The sequence below is a fragment of the Epargyreus clarus genome, unplaced genomic scaffold, assembly GCF_041222505.1.
Source record: "Epargyreus clarus isolate Ecla_fem2 unplaced genomic scaffold, WU_Ecla_fem_2.2 ptg000034l, whole genome shotgun sequence".
NCBI lineage: Eukaryota > Metazoa > Arthropoda > Insecta > Lepidoptera > Hesperiidae > Epargyreus > Epargyreus clarus.
In genome coordinates, this window is record NW_027332239.1 from 7523598 (window position 1) to 7535759 (window position 12162).

At 34.6% G+C, this 12162-nt stretch overlaps 1 protein-coding gene across 4 annotated transcripts in view; it reads left to right on the forward strand.

Moving 5' to 3' along the window:
• Window positions 1-12162, forward strand: part of Arl4 (ADP ribosylation factor-like 4) — an 86645-nt gene that overhangs the window by 71623 nt on the left and 2860 nt on the right. For 2 of the 4 annotated variants that reach the window (XM_073091141.1, XM_073091143.1), the window contains exon 3: window positions 1050-1113. The gene's annotated coding sequence lies outside the window, so the exon portion shown is untranslated. The remainder of the gene's footprint in view (window positions 1-1049; window positions 1114-12162) is intronic. The other 2 variants (XM_073091140.1, XM_073091142.1) reach the window with 1 other exon arrangement.

Sequence of the window (12162 nt, forward strand, 5' to 3'; positions counted from 1 at the left end):
TCTCAGGTAGGAATCTAATCTTATCAGGGGTTGATTACAGATATCCATGGACGACAGTAGCCACTTATTATCAGATAAACTGCATGCTCAAATGCTCGAATAGTAGAAACAGACAAACTTTGTCCTGCTACAAACATCCCATACACACTCAAAATTTAATTGAAATCGGTTAAATTGTTTCGAAGATAGTAGCAACACAACAAGACAATAGGGAGATATATGCGCATTCCTTTATTGTAAGTGCAAGACGTGGATACTCCCAGGCCACCCAGAAAATATATTTAAATGCAACGTTTACATTTCTAGCTCGACTGGAAATCGTAAAGTGCGCATAACAAGCATGGTGGTCATATGACACGGATCTTAATAGCTCCACGTTGAAATACGGGTATGCCGTGCTAAGAGCAAATAAATTGTAGAAAAGATCTGACAATATTTTACAGTCGCTTATTTTTTTTTAATTTACGGTGGGATTTTTTCGCTGGGCGAACACACCATCCCGTACAAACAGACTATAAAGCATTCATCGCATAACATTGTATAATACAAGTATTTACCTTTAAAAGATCCAAAGCGGTTGTAGTTTGCTGATGTTCGAAAAAAAATCTATATGAATCAATTTTGAATAAATGAAATTTGATTTTGATTATGAATAAAAAAAAACTATTTACATGTGCAGACTTTATTCCCAAATACAAATTCCGAAATGTTTGATTGCGAACTCATTCCATGAAAATATGTGTAACATCCTCAATCACACCACACTCCTCACAATTTGGTGACGTAATTTTGTTCATTACGTATACGTCACCAAATTTACAGTCGCTATTTTAAGATAGCTGAAAATAAAATAAAAACAATTCACAGTATTCACAGTTCTTTAACATTGGCTATCTTTATTTAGTTTGATAAGTTATACCTAACAGAAAATATTTTCTCGTATTTATAATTGTTTCCTACAATTAATGAAGGAAAATTAATACCCCAAAATATATTTTTATACTTCTACAAAGAATCTATTTTAATATAAATGTATTTTTTTGTTACAGATATTTGGATGATCGGAGGTTTTCCTTGATCCTGCCATTTTAGTCATCGTGTTACAACACGTAGGTATTGTATTATGATCTTTAAGCCATATATCCCTCATACAACATAGTTCTCCCACACACACAACACAGTACGGAGTTTTTGCCACCATCACTCCACTTGATCTTTGTAGCGTGAAGCATTTAGTGCGTGTGGGTAGAAGGGTGTGAATGTAGTAATTTTGTACATGTTGCGATTATATCAGCCCTCAGAAGAAACATTGCAACTGATCGGCTTTAGGTAGAACCTTTAGTCTATATGAGGTTAGTTACAGATGTCCATAGGCGGTAGTGAATACTTATCATCAGATGGACTGCATGCCTCATTCTTACGTAAATATAGGTTTAGTTCTCCAATCCTATGCGAAACTTAACCTAGAGGGAAAACATTGAGTCAATCGCCTCTAACAGCATCCACGTCCAGAGCATACATTTATTATAAACAAACACAGCACGTCACAATATATTTTACCTCCAATAAAAATTAATTTCTAATTGATAAAGCATTGAATAAATCTTAATAAGTAGTAAACAGTATCATTAGTATTCTATTTGTGTTACAAAGCCATTGCCAGCAATATTAATTTTCCCCATTAGTTCAGCTCCACTTCTGTCAACGACCGAGGAGTACGCTCGGTGGTCCCCATTGGATTGTATAAGACTGCTGCTTCCGCGTTGCGTTGTAGGTACCTTGGCTATTCTTACGGGAAAGTAATATATCTACACTAATATCATAAAGAGGAAAACTTTGTTTGTTTGTTTGTTTGGTTGGTTGTAATGAATAGGCTCAAAAACTACTGGAGTTTAAAATGGTGAAAGAATTTTTAATTCTTTCACCTTTCGAAAGCTACATTATCTACGAGTAACATAGGCTACATTTTATATGAAATATATTTGATAAATAGATTTTGAGGCGGTACAAAGTTTGCCGGGTCAGCTAGTAGATAGATAAAGATAGATTTCTTGCTTCCAAAATAATCGTATTACTTAATTATGTAACGACCCGCGTGGCGGAGCGCCATACAAGTCTGACACGCAATGGTTCCCGGTTCGATCTCCGGCTAGGCACATATCTAGATAATGAATTTAGGTGTCGCTTCTGGGTGTTTGTGTATTCGTATTTGTATGTGTCCACGGCATCCACTACACATGAAAAAATCTAGTTTGTTTAGGAAATTTATTATTTGAAAGTAACTACTAACATACACACTTGTACCTGTGTTACATTATTTTTATTCTAATTAATATAGTAAAATTACCCATTTTATTCGATATGTAATTCGCACGCAAAGGAACGTAAAGAATTTTATATTGCAAAATTTTTTGCTATAATAATAAATACACGTTTACTTCCATGAAATGTTTACAAAAGATATAACAATTATAAATTAACATAATAAAACTTCTAATTAAGTAACCAATTAGAGATAAGATACCGTTTTTATAACATCGCGTAGTTAAAGTAAGCGAACAGTGATCTAATCGATTTTTCCATTCGGACGGAAAGATATCAGTTGCATAAAGTATAATTATTATTGTTAATATAATAATGATCATTAGAATAATGTGGTTTGAATATCTAGACATGGTTTTATAAGGTCCATATCATATTGGTGCTCAAAAGTATAAGGTGATGGTAGGACCCTTCATTGTTTATTTTTCTTTCTGCCTTATAAATTTAGCGTATGCACTTTCTGGTTGAAGGGAGTATTTGAAAGGTGACACGAGATATGAGCTCCTCAACTCCAACCATATGTGAGATTGATTACAGAGACATACTTTTCCGAGGCTTTCCAGCATAGTCCTTAACGGTAGCGGAGCATGGAGGGACGGAACGGAACGGAGGCGGCCGGCCTCAGATAGTAATCTAATCTTATCTAGGGTTGATTACAGTTGTTCATGGGCGGCAGTAGCCACTTACCATCAGGAGGACTGCATGCGCGTCTGCTTATTATAAAAAAGCATTAAGTACACACAGTCAATATCGTCAGCATCATCAACCCATTACTGTCTCATTGCTCTTAGAATGAGAAGGATTAGGCTCTCAGAATGGGAAGGATACGCACATCCTTTGAAATACCAGAGGTGCCTGGGATTTTAAGCTCGGACCCCTCGAACAAGAGGCCTAATGTCTTAACCACTAGGCTATCACTACTTTTACAGTACGGTTCCCGTTAACCTAGATACGTTAAACGGCTCATAAAAGTTAAGAGGCTCCAAATAGCCGCTCCTTATCAGTGATAGCGGAAATGACACAGGTGACTATCTGGGCTGGTGGCTTCGTACGCGGACGACCGCGGACCTGTTGCACCGAATACCAGGCTGCCTAGCGGAACATGTAACTGGACTTAGGGTTGTCGAAATTATAAATTGTTATTAGAATTTCAGAAGATGCTTCTTGTCGTGGCTCGATACCAGAGGTGAACATGACCCTTAGCGATTCGATGGTAGAGGCACTAGTGCTACACCTAACTGTCTTATAACAACACTGAAGCGTATTTTAAATGAAGCATCATTTGTGGCTCGATTGCAGAGGAGCTATCGCCACCCCTATCTCTGCCTTATAACAACAGTGCTAAGCGTGTTAGTTACCATTTATAATATAAAAAAGTCCCAATGACATACCTAATCAGTTTTACTAATTCATGATTAATATACCTTAACGTTTATTTCATGCCTACTATTAGTAAACTATGCCATTGAAACTGAATTATAAAAAGAAAATCCTTTTATATCCCACTGTTGGGCGCACGTACCTCGGAACTGGCGGAGCCCTTGTACATACTTCGAAACTTCTCCGATAACGCTTAACAGCTTTTATCCTCCTGGGACTTGTCAGTCTTTATTTTATCTTAAATTTTAGGTAGTACAAATGCGTATTACGAAATAGCGAATTTGAAAATTCATTTCAAAGTCACTTTCAAAAATAGATAAATATAATAAGTACATTAAGTTACTCCTATATTTAAATGATAAATTATGTAATTTTGATGAATATCTTAATTTCAATGCTGCCAACCCTACCATTAAGGTTATAGGAAGACTGCACGTTCTATTAACGATCACCATAAATGTGCAACTCAATATAATCGTAAATTGTACGATTCTAGCAATTATAAGATCGCTTGTTGCAATCTCAATTAATTGACAATAGCTTATCTCTAGGCTTTTGTCCGTTAATTGCATTAAACGTAATAGTTGAAACCAATTAGCTTTAAAACCCCGGAATCGTTTAATATATTGTTGCGAACATTATTAATTTGTTATCACCTCCGCTCGCCAATAAAATTAGATTTTGAAGCGTTTTAATTAGGCATTTCATTATAAATGCTATTTTATGTGCATTTGAAATATGTTTACACCTATTTCTGGTTTATGACGGGAATATTAACAAGAATATAACATTGCTGTTTAATTTGAAGAGAAAGACGCTTATACGAGGCGTTCAGCTATGTCCGCAGGTCAGTGGATGTGCATAAGCACCAGTTACCACTCACCATCAGATCACATGCTCGTTTGCTACTTCTAGAATATTAGAAAACGTAAGGAATTATATTCCTATCAATAATAATTATAATTTAAAAACTAAAAACCACGCTAAAATCTCACAAGAAAAATCGTTAATCCTGATTCCTGACGATCCTGACGATGAGAATGGGATAAAATAATTAAATTCGTGTATTGTCATCGGTAAAATTTTATATTAATCGGACCGTTCAAGGTGGGTAAAAATCGAGTTCTAAGATTCTGTTACATACATACTTACAGGTCAAGCTAATAAAAGCATGGTAAAAAGTATAACGGTATATACTAACTACTAAGGAATATAATTGCCGTACTTATGGCTTCATTGATATACGATACCATTATATCATTTCAAACAGGTTCCTATCAATGCACCAAACTGGATCGGTTTTACATCGTAATACTAGGTAATCCATCTTACTTGAGTCTTTAATTGCACTCAACCGATAACCGCTTCCATAAACGCGTTCGATATTGAAATGCTTTCATTATTTAAATCGTAAAACCTTTCACTTGTAACGAAATTAGAGACAAAGATCTTTTTGACTTGTGAAGAAAGGTATTTGTCGTTACAACGGATCAAAGGTATCTTGGAGCGGAAAACCGCACTTCGGCAATCACGGCAGTAAGACGCAGGTCCAGAATTTCAGAAGCATCAATTTTAATAATTGCACGCGAAAATAAAGATTTTACCATAGAAAGTATGGTGTTCTTTATTTTTTACGCAGAACCTCTAAATCTTTTGGGGTGATGTTCATGCCTAACTTTAAAAACTTAAATCTATTCTGTAGTTTTATACTTTTAATACATTTCCACAAATGAAAAATCAACTTAGAAATTTAGACATTTTATAGTTATAAGCATACGCGTTTAGTTTTAACGAGCTTTTGCCCGCGGCAGAACGAAGTAATATTTTCATCCCCTTGGGGGTAGAATTGATCAAAATCCTTTCTTAGCGGATGTCTACGTCATAACATCTACCTGCATACCAAATTTCAGCCCGATCCGTCCAGTGGTTTGGGCTGTGCGATGATAGATCACTTTGTCAGTCAGTCACCTTTGAGTTATATATATTTAGATGATTCCGAAATGAGATCTTAGCTCATTTAATTTGTAAGAAGTCATTACTTAAGTTGGTGTTCCTGTACCTGTAGAGTGCACATTGCAACTATTACTCCGTTTACGCAATCGAAACGACCACAGAAATATCTTATAAGTACTTTTTATGTAATTTTATGTAAATCTTAAATTCTCTGCTGCCCACTACAAACAATGATGTAACCACAAATATGTATCGAAATCAATTAAAACAAAATCCATTAACCCACGAACAGCTGACACGCCTTAAGGGCAGAGAAAGTAAAGGGCCGTTTCATACCGTACTTTCACCACTCTATTGACCCTCCGACAAAGGCTTCATTCCGTAACGAGATCTGCCCACTAGACGGGCGTTACTTAGAAACCACTAATGATATTGCTTTCATTGTTCCCGCCCTTGTATGTTTGTATTTGGCAAATATTGCGACTAAGACCACTAGACGTTGGTCTAATAGGTTTTGCTCTGTTATTTTTCGTATCTAATACCTACACTGTTTTCTTTAATAACATTAAGAAAAGAAACAGATGTTGGGTTAAGGCATTGTAGATTTTTGTGGTTGACTGTACTTGTTTGTCTAATAGAGGATGTTTAGACACGATTGTTTTGCAGATTTATAATACCTATCACGTAGCAGATTTATATACCTACGTATCACATTCAATTTGACAAATTGCCTTAGATAACATAGATCAGTAACAATAATTGGTAGAGATACGAAAGTAATAGTGCATATCTGCATTTAATTAAAGCTTTCTAGCTATGTCTAGCTTCGTTTCAATACGAGAGGAAACCTTAAAGGTAACTTACTAACTACTAACCGTAAAGGTAGTAACTTTTTTGTATTTTTTACTTTGTATATTTGTGTATTGTTTGTACTTTGTATTAGCTAAAAATAATTTAGACATAAGACACTCTTAAATGAGTACCATATAATTAGCATAAACCACGAAGATAAAACGCCTGTTCTATTTCAGGTCACTTATAATTAATACTAAATGGTAATAACCACTTTACCTCAGGGAGAGCATACGTTCATTGATACTTCTATCTCGTAAAAAACCCAAGGCCGGCCAGTATCTGGGCAGTAGAATTAGGATATTGAAGTGAAATGAAGTACATTAAGAATGAATTAGGATCACATGGGGTCACATAGCGCTGGACACGGGCAAATATGTAAAGTCGGTCGAATAAAAACAAAAGTAGCCATTCGAGTTTTTCAAGACAAACAGGTCGAAAGCCCGAGCCTTGTCGAACGTTTCGAACTCACTTGCAATTTATTTGACCTCGAATATTTCATATAAAACTATTTTTTGTCGATTACACTATATGAGTTCATAGAGAAGGGACCACCGTCCTTTTAATTCTGCCTCAAGTCAGTTGTTTGATTTGAAATGTATTTTAGTGTGATGTGTAAATAATAAAAACGTTTTCAGAAGAAATTTATAACGGAATTCCGAAGAAGAAAGAATGTATGGTATTGGCAACTCTTGATGTTGTTTATACACGCTAAAATATCTACTTTGTAGGTACTCCTATAGATTAAAGACACCTTCAGACCCAGAACACAATTCGAAATTAATCTTTTCGATGTTTGCCTCGCCGAGAATTAAACCCAGAACCCCTACAAAATGCATATAGTAAACCGACACAGCATCCATTACACCACACAGGACATCAAACTTATTTTCCTTTTATCTCCGTTACATAAAATAATTAACAGGTAGAGTAGGGTAGGGTAGGTAGAATCATTAACAGACTAGGTACGTTAAAGTTGGGGTCTTTATTTAAAACCCTTTGAAAGCAACGTTCATGAATGCGTTATTATAATTTTATGCGCATACGTTGTAATAAATTACAAGCGTGAATAAATGTGCCTTTTTTCAGTATTTTTATGAATAATTTATGTATTAAGGTTATTAATAACATACTTAATATATTTTTTCCAAAAAGGTTAAAGTAGTTAGTACTTAGTAATAGCATAGAAATTTTTTAATGTTTTATATTTTTAAAGCCAAGTATTTACCTACATTGCCTATTACATGACAATGTGTCAGCTACAATAACTACAAATTAAGAGTCTAAACGAATTGAATAATGTTAATTAGTCAATTATTTTAAGACAACTGATACACCTCCTGATAAATTCTATTTATTTATTATGTTACAATTCCTAAAGAATCTGTTAAATAGAATATTAATATACTAGTTGACAGGTCGATCACACTTGCCATCACTTAACTTGGCCGACCCATCACAATTCGGTAGCAACATACAATTTCCGAAATTCTGGGACATTACTGGGAGCCAACGACCCACTTTATCTTTATTAAGATCCCGCTGTGTCTACGTTTAACATTATATCTATCCTACGTACATCAGTCACTTACATATTATATAGGCATGAGCACTTCGTATTACTTAGGTATGAAGCCAACCTAATATTACGAGACCTGAGGAATTTATTGATCCAGAGCTGAGCTAGACGACAAAGAGTGCCACTACCAGTACACTCAGACGTGCACTAATTACGAATACCTACCTCACCCTTCAGTTAGGTACGAAACATAATAGAAATGATTCTTTTTGCTACGCTTTTTTAAGGCGAACGAAGTTTCATTGAGAAAATACGTGGAATACCCAACAAACTTAAAGTTTGGTAAGTTGGGGTTGTATTGGCGCTGAGATAAAACTGGGAGATTGCAGACTATTTTGTTTTTTTTTTTTTGGAATTGAATTGGAAAAATAATTATGATGTTCCCGCTGTGTTGAATATTGTGTATATTTATACGAGTACATTTCCGACGTTACCGAGTTATGTAAAAATGACCGAATTAGTTTTCAATTTTATTGATACGATTACAGCGCCGTATCACCACCCACTCGCCCACTTACCTTATCCTGGAAAAAGTATTTTCAAGACTTATAGTGTAAAATCTTATCAGAAAATAAAAACAACTGTTTTTTTTTTATTTTTCAGTAGACTTATTATATTGTCTGCTTATTTTATCCGTCTGTGCTAGCTAATCTTGGAAACGATTCAACTGATTTTAACGGAACATTCAAAGAAGATGGAAAATTTGAAAGGGACTGAAATTATACCATAAAAAACTTATATGTAAAAGTTGATCAACTGTGCGATCAGGAATGAGGCGAAGGGAAGCTCATCTTTCATAAAAAAATCCTGTAAACATCCTTTAGACCTTTGAAATCAGGAACCTAATTGGGGAAGGCCGATTTTGTTATCCAGCTTATAAAATAAATTTAAAAGGGAATTTGCAAACATTTCGTTTCCACGCTTGACCTGTTTAATTTAATTAGGCGCCGTACGTATGTGTATATTCAAAATAACATTATTTGTTTCTTTATAATAATTATGTTATGGAATGATGATTCTATATAATAAATACCTACATAGAGAGAGATATTGTAGAGTCCTATGTATAGTCCGCTTAAAACTGCTAGTCCGCTCTGAATGTAGAAATGAATCGCATCGCCATAGTAAACTGTATGACTGCACCTGCTTGCAAGAACTCCAGAGTGGACTATAGCAGTTTGGCGAACTACACCTTTCACCTATTTCAAGCATGAAGCAGTCCTTGCTATTCAATGCAAGGGTACCAATGGCCGACATACATAATTATGAGGTACCTTGCTTATTCCTGAAAAGCGGCAATACGATCTGTGATCAGCTTCAGACTCTTCTTTAAGGAATTAGGGCAATGGTCGGCAGTGACCACTTCCCATGACGTGGATTGGATGCCCTTTGCATAAAGTAAGAATAACATTTCAATTAAATAACTTCAAGTATCCCATTTATATCTCCACGTTCAAGTAAATAATCATTGACTTTCAAAGTTATGTAATATAGGTACGAGTATTATGAATTCTCAAAGTTAAATATGTATCAACGGTCAATTAATTAAAACTACGCAACATTAGAAGAAGCGATTTTAATAATTTAGTATCAGAAGAACTAAAATAAATCAGAGCTATACTTATTGAGGGTCATCGCCCTGTAATGTCAAAAATAAGCGCTCATTGTCAGGGTTACCACATGGTAAAATTATTTACATTAAAACTTCAGTCTTTATTTTTCTACAAATAAAATAAAATTAAAGTTAAGTATGTATGTAACTTCATAATTTAATTGATTATAAACTAACTACGCGACAGTACCAATTTTCTACAAAACCATAGACAAAAGTGGATTTATTTTTAAAGTCATAATATTTTGCATTAAAAATATATTAACCCAATTATTATGTAACCTTACGTTGAAAGTAAATTTAACTGTACATTTTCAATGTATGAGGGCAATAAAATCCCTTCAACCTGGCAACCCTACAGCATCACGGTTACGGGAGCAAAACGTCCACGAAGCAAAACGTTCAAGCAGCCGCGCTCAGTACAAAAAGTCGTCGATCCGTCTGCCGCGAATAATTATAATTGTAAAGGGCATCTCGAGCCATCTTGTATTTTCGAAATACATTGCACGTCAAATTTTATGTTGAGGAAACACCGTACTTTTTAATAATAAACTTGGAGGTGTATACAGACAAAAAAATAAGCCACAGACAGACAAATAGGACTGTCGTGAATAATATTTTTAGGTTAATTTTAATGAGTTTTTTGATAATTACAAACATAAATAACTCAGCATTATTTTGTGAGCAATATTTGAGGAAAATTAATATAGAATTAAAAAAAAAACAAAATATACTTACTCAGATATAATATAATACTCTGAGCTGAGATATAGTCCGAGCCAAACTGCTAGTCCGCTCTGAAGTTGTTGCGAGCAGGTATAGTCATACAATTTACTATGGCGACGCGATTCATTGCTATATTCAGAGCGGACTAGCAGTTTTACGCGGACTATACCTACGGTAAAAAATTGTGTGGCCAAGATTTTTTGGCTGATTGAATAAAAATCTGTTCTACGGCAAAGTTTAAAAATTGTTACACATACATACATACATTATACAATAAAATTATTTTTCAACAGTTGTTCTAGGAAATGTGGCAGGTCAGCTTTACTAAGATGAATCGTAAAGGTTCGTTTATATCACAGACGTTGAGCTACTTAGACACTTGCCGTCTGTCTGCATCTGCAACATCATATTACGATAGTATATAATGACGTTTTTATATAAATTAACCTTAAATGGTTCTCATACAAACATTAAATTTTTATAGTTCTATTATAAGGTAAAAAATAAGTGCATGATGATGCCACTGCAGTGGAAATACTTTTAATTAAACAACTTTACCTAGTACCATGTATAAGCAAAAAGAGTAGGGTCTTATTATGGCTAATAGGTATCACAAAAAGTGTGCAATTCGCTATTTCCCACGTTCAAATGCAGAAACAGTTGACCTTTAGCAAAAAATGAATAGCCCCGTCTAGATTACAACTTAATTTGTATCTGTGTGTGTTGGCACACTGTTGTATAATAACAGTGTACGAGCACATTAAGTATCTTCGAAACTCCATGGGAATATGTTTGAATTACTCAAGAACGAAAGGGCACGAGGTCGGTGACAAACAACCGCAATGCGTTACAAAATCTTATATACAATAAAATAGTCAGTGATACAAAAGTTTGTACATTGTTTATTTCTACCAAATTGTGTATTTAGAACATTGAAGTTAGCGATATAACTTATACTCGTCACCAACCGTTGTCTCTTGAACAGTTTCTAAAGTCAACAAATACCAAATAGAGTCCCTTCATATGCCTTCATACAAAAACAATCATAGTTTTAGGAAATTTTCATAACAAAGCTTACTGCATTTCTCTGTTTTAAAGCGAAATGGTAAAGCAAAACCAAATACCGATGTATAAATAAAAGTAAAGCATCCTATTCCCAAAGCCTGACGCCCAGTCTCCTATATTGTGGAAACCACTGATAATACGAAAACGAGTAGACAAAAGGCTAGACTAAAATCAGAAATCGGAATGTTTATTTGCTTGACCGGGACTCCAACCTGAAACCTCATGCGTCACAGACCATTTGGTTGCAGATCTTGCCAATGGAAAAAAAATGAATCACGATATAAATTGAAAATTTTAATAAACACATGAGACTAAAGTTTTAGATAGTAATTATATCGTGTATGATAATAGACGGAGAATGTTAGTTTCCAAGTAACTCATTAATATGGATGACGCTTAACAGCTTACAATATGATTTTGCTGAACCACGCATAATCTAATTAACGTCTATTTGCGTATGAATTTCTGAGATAACTTGTACACTTCTAATTAGTCTGGAGAAGGTATTACACATTTTAATAAAATATATACGATGTTTATCTCGATATATTACGTAGGGTAAAAGCTTAACTTAAAATTTAGTACGTAACATGGCTATAAAAAATCTCCAAATGTCTCTACATTCCTTGAAATATATCCGACATTTCAATAAATCCGATGGAATGCAATTATG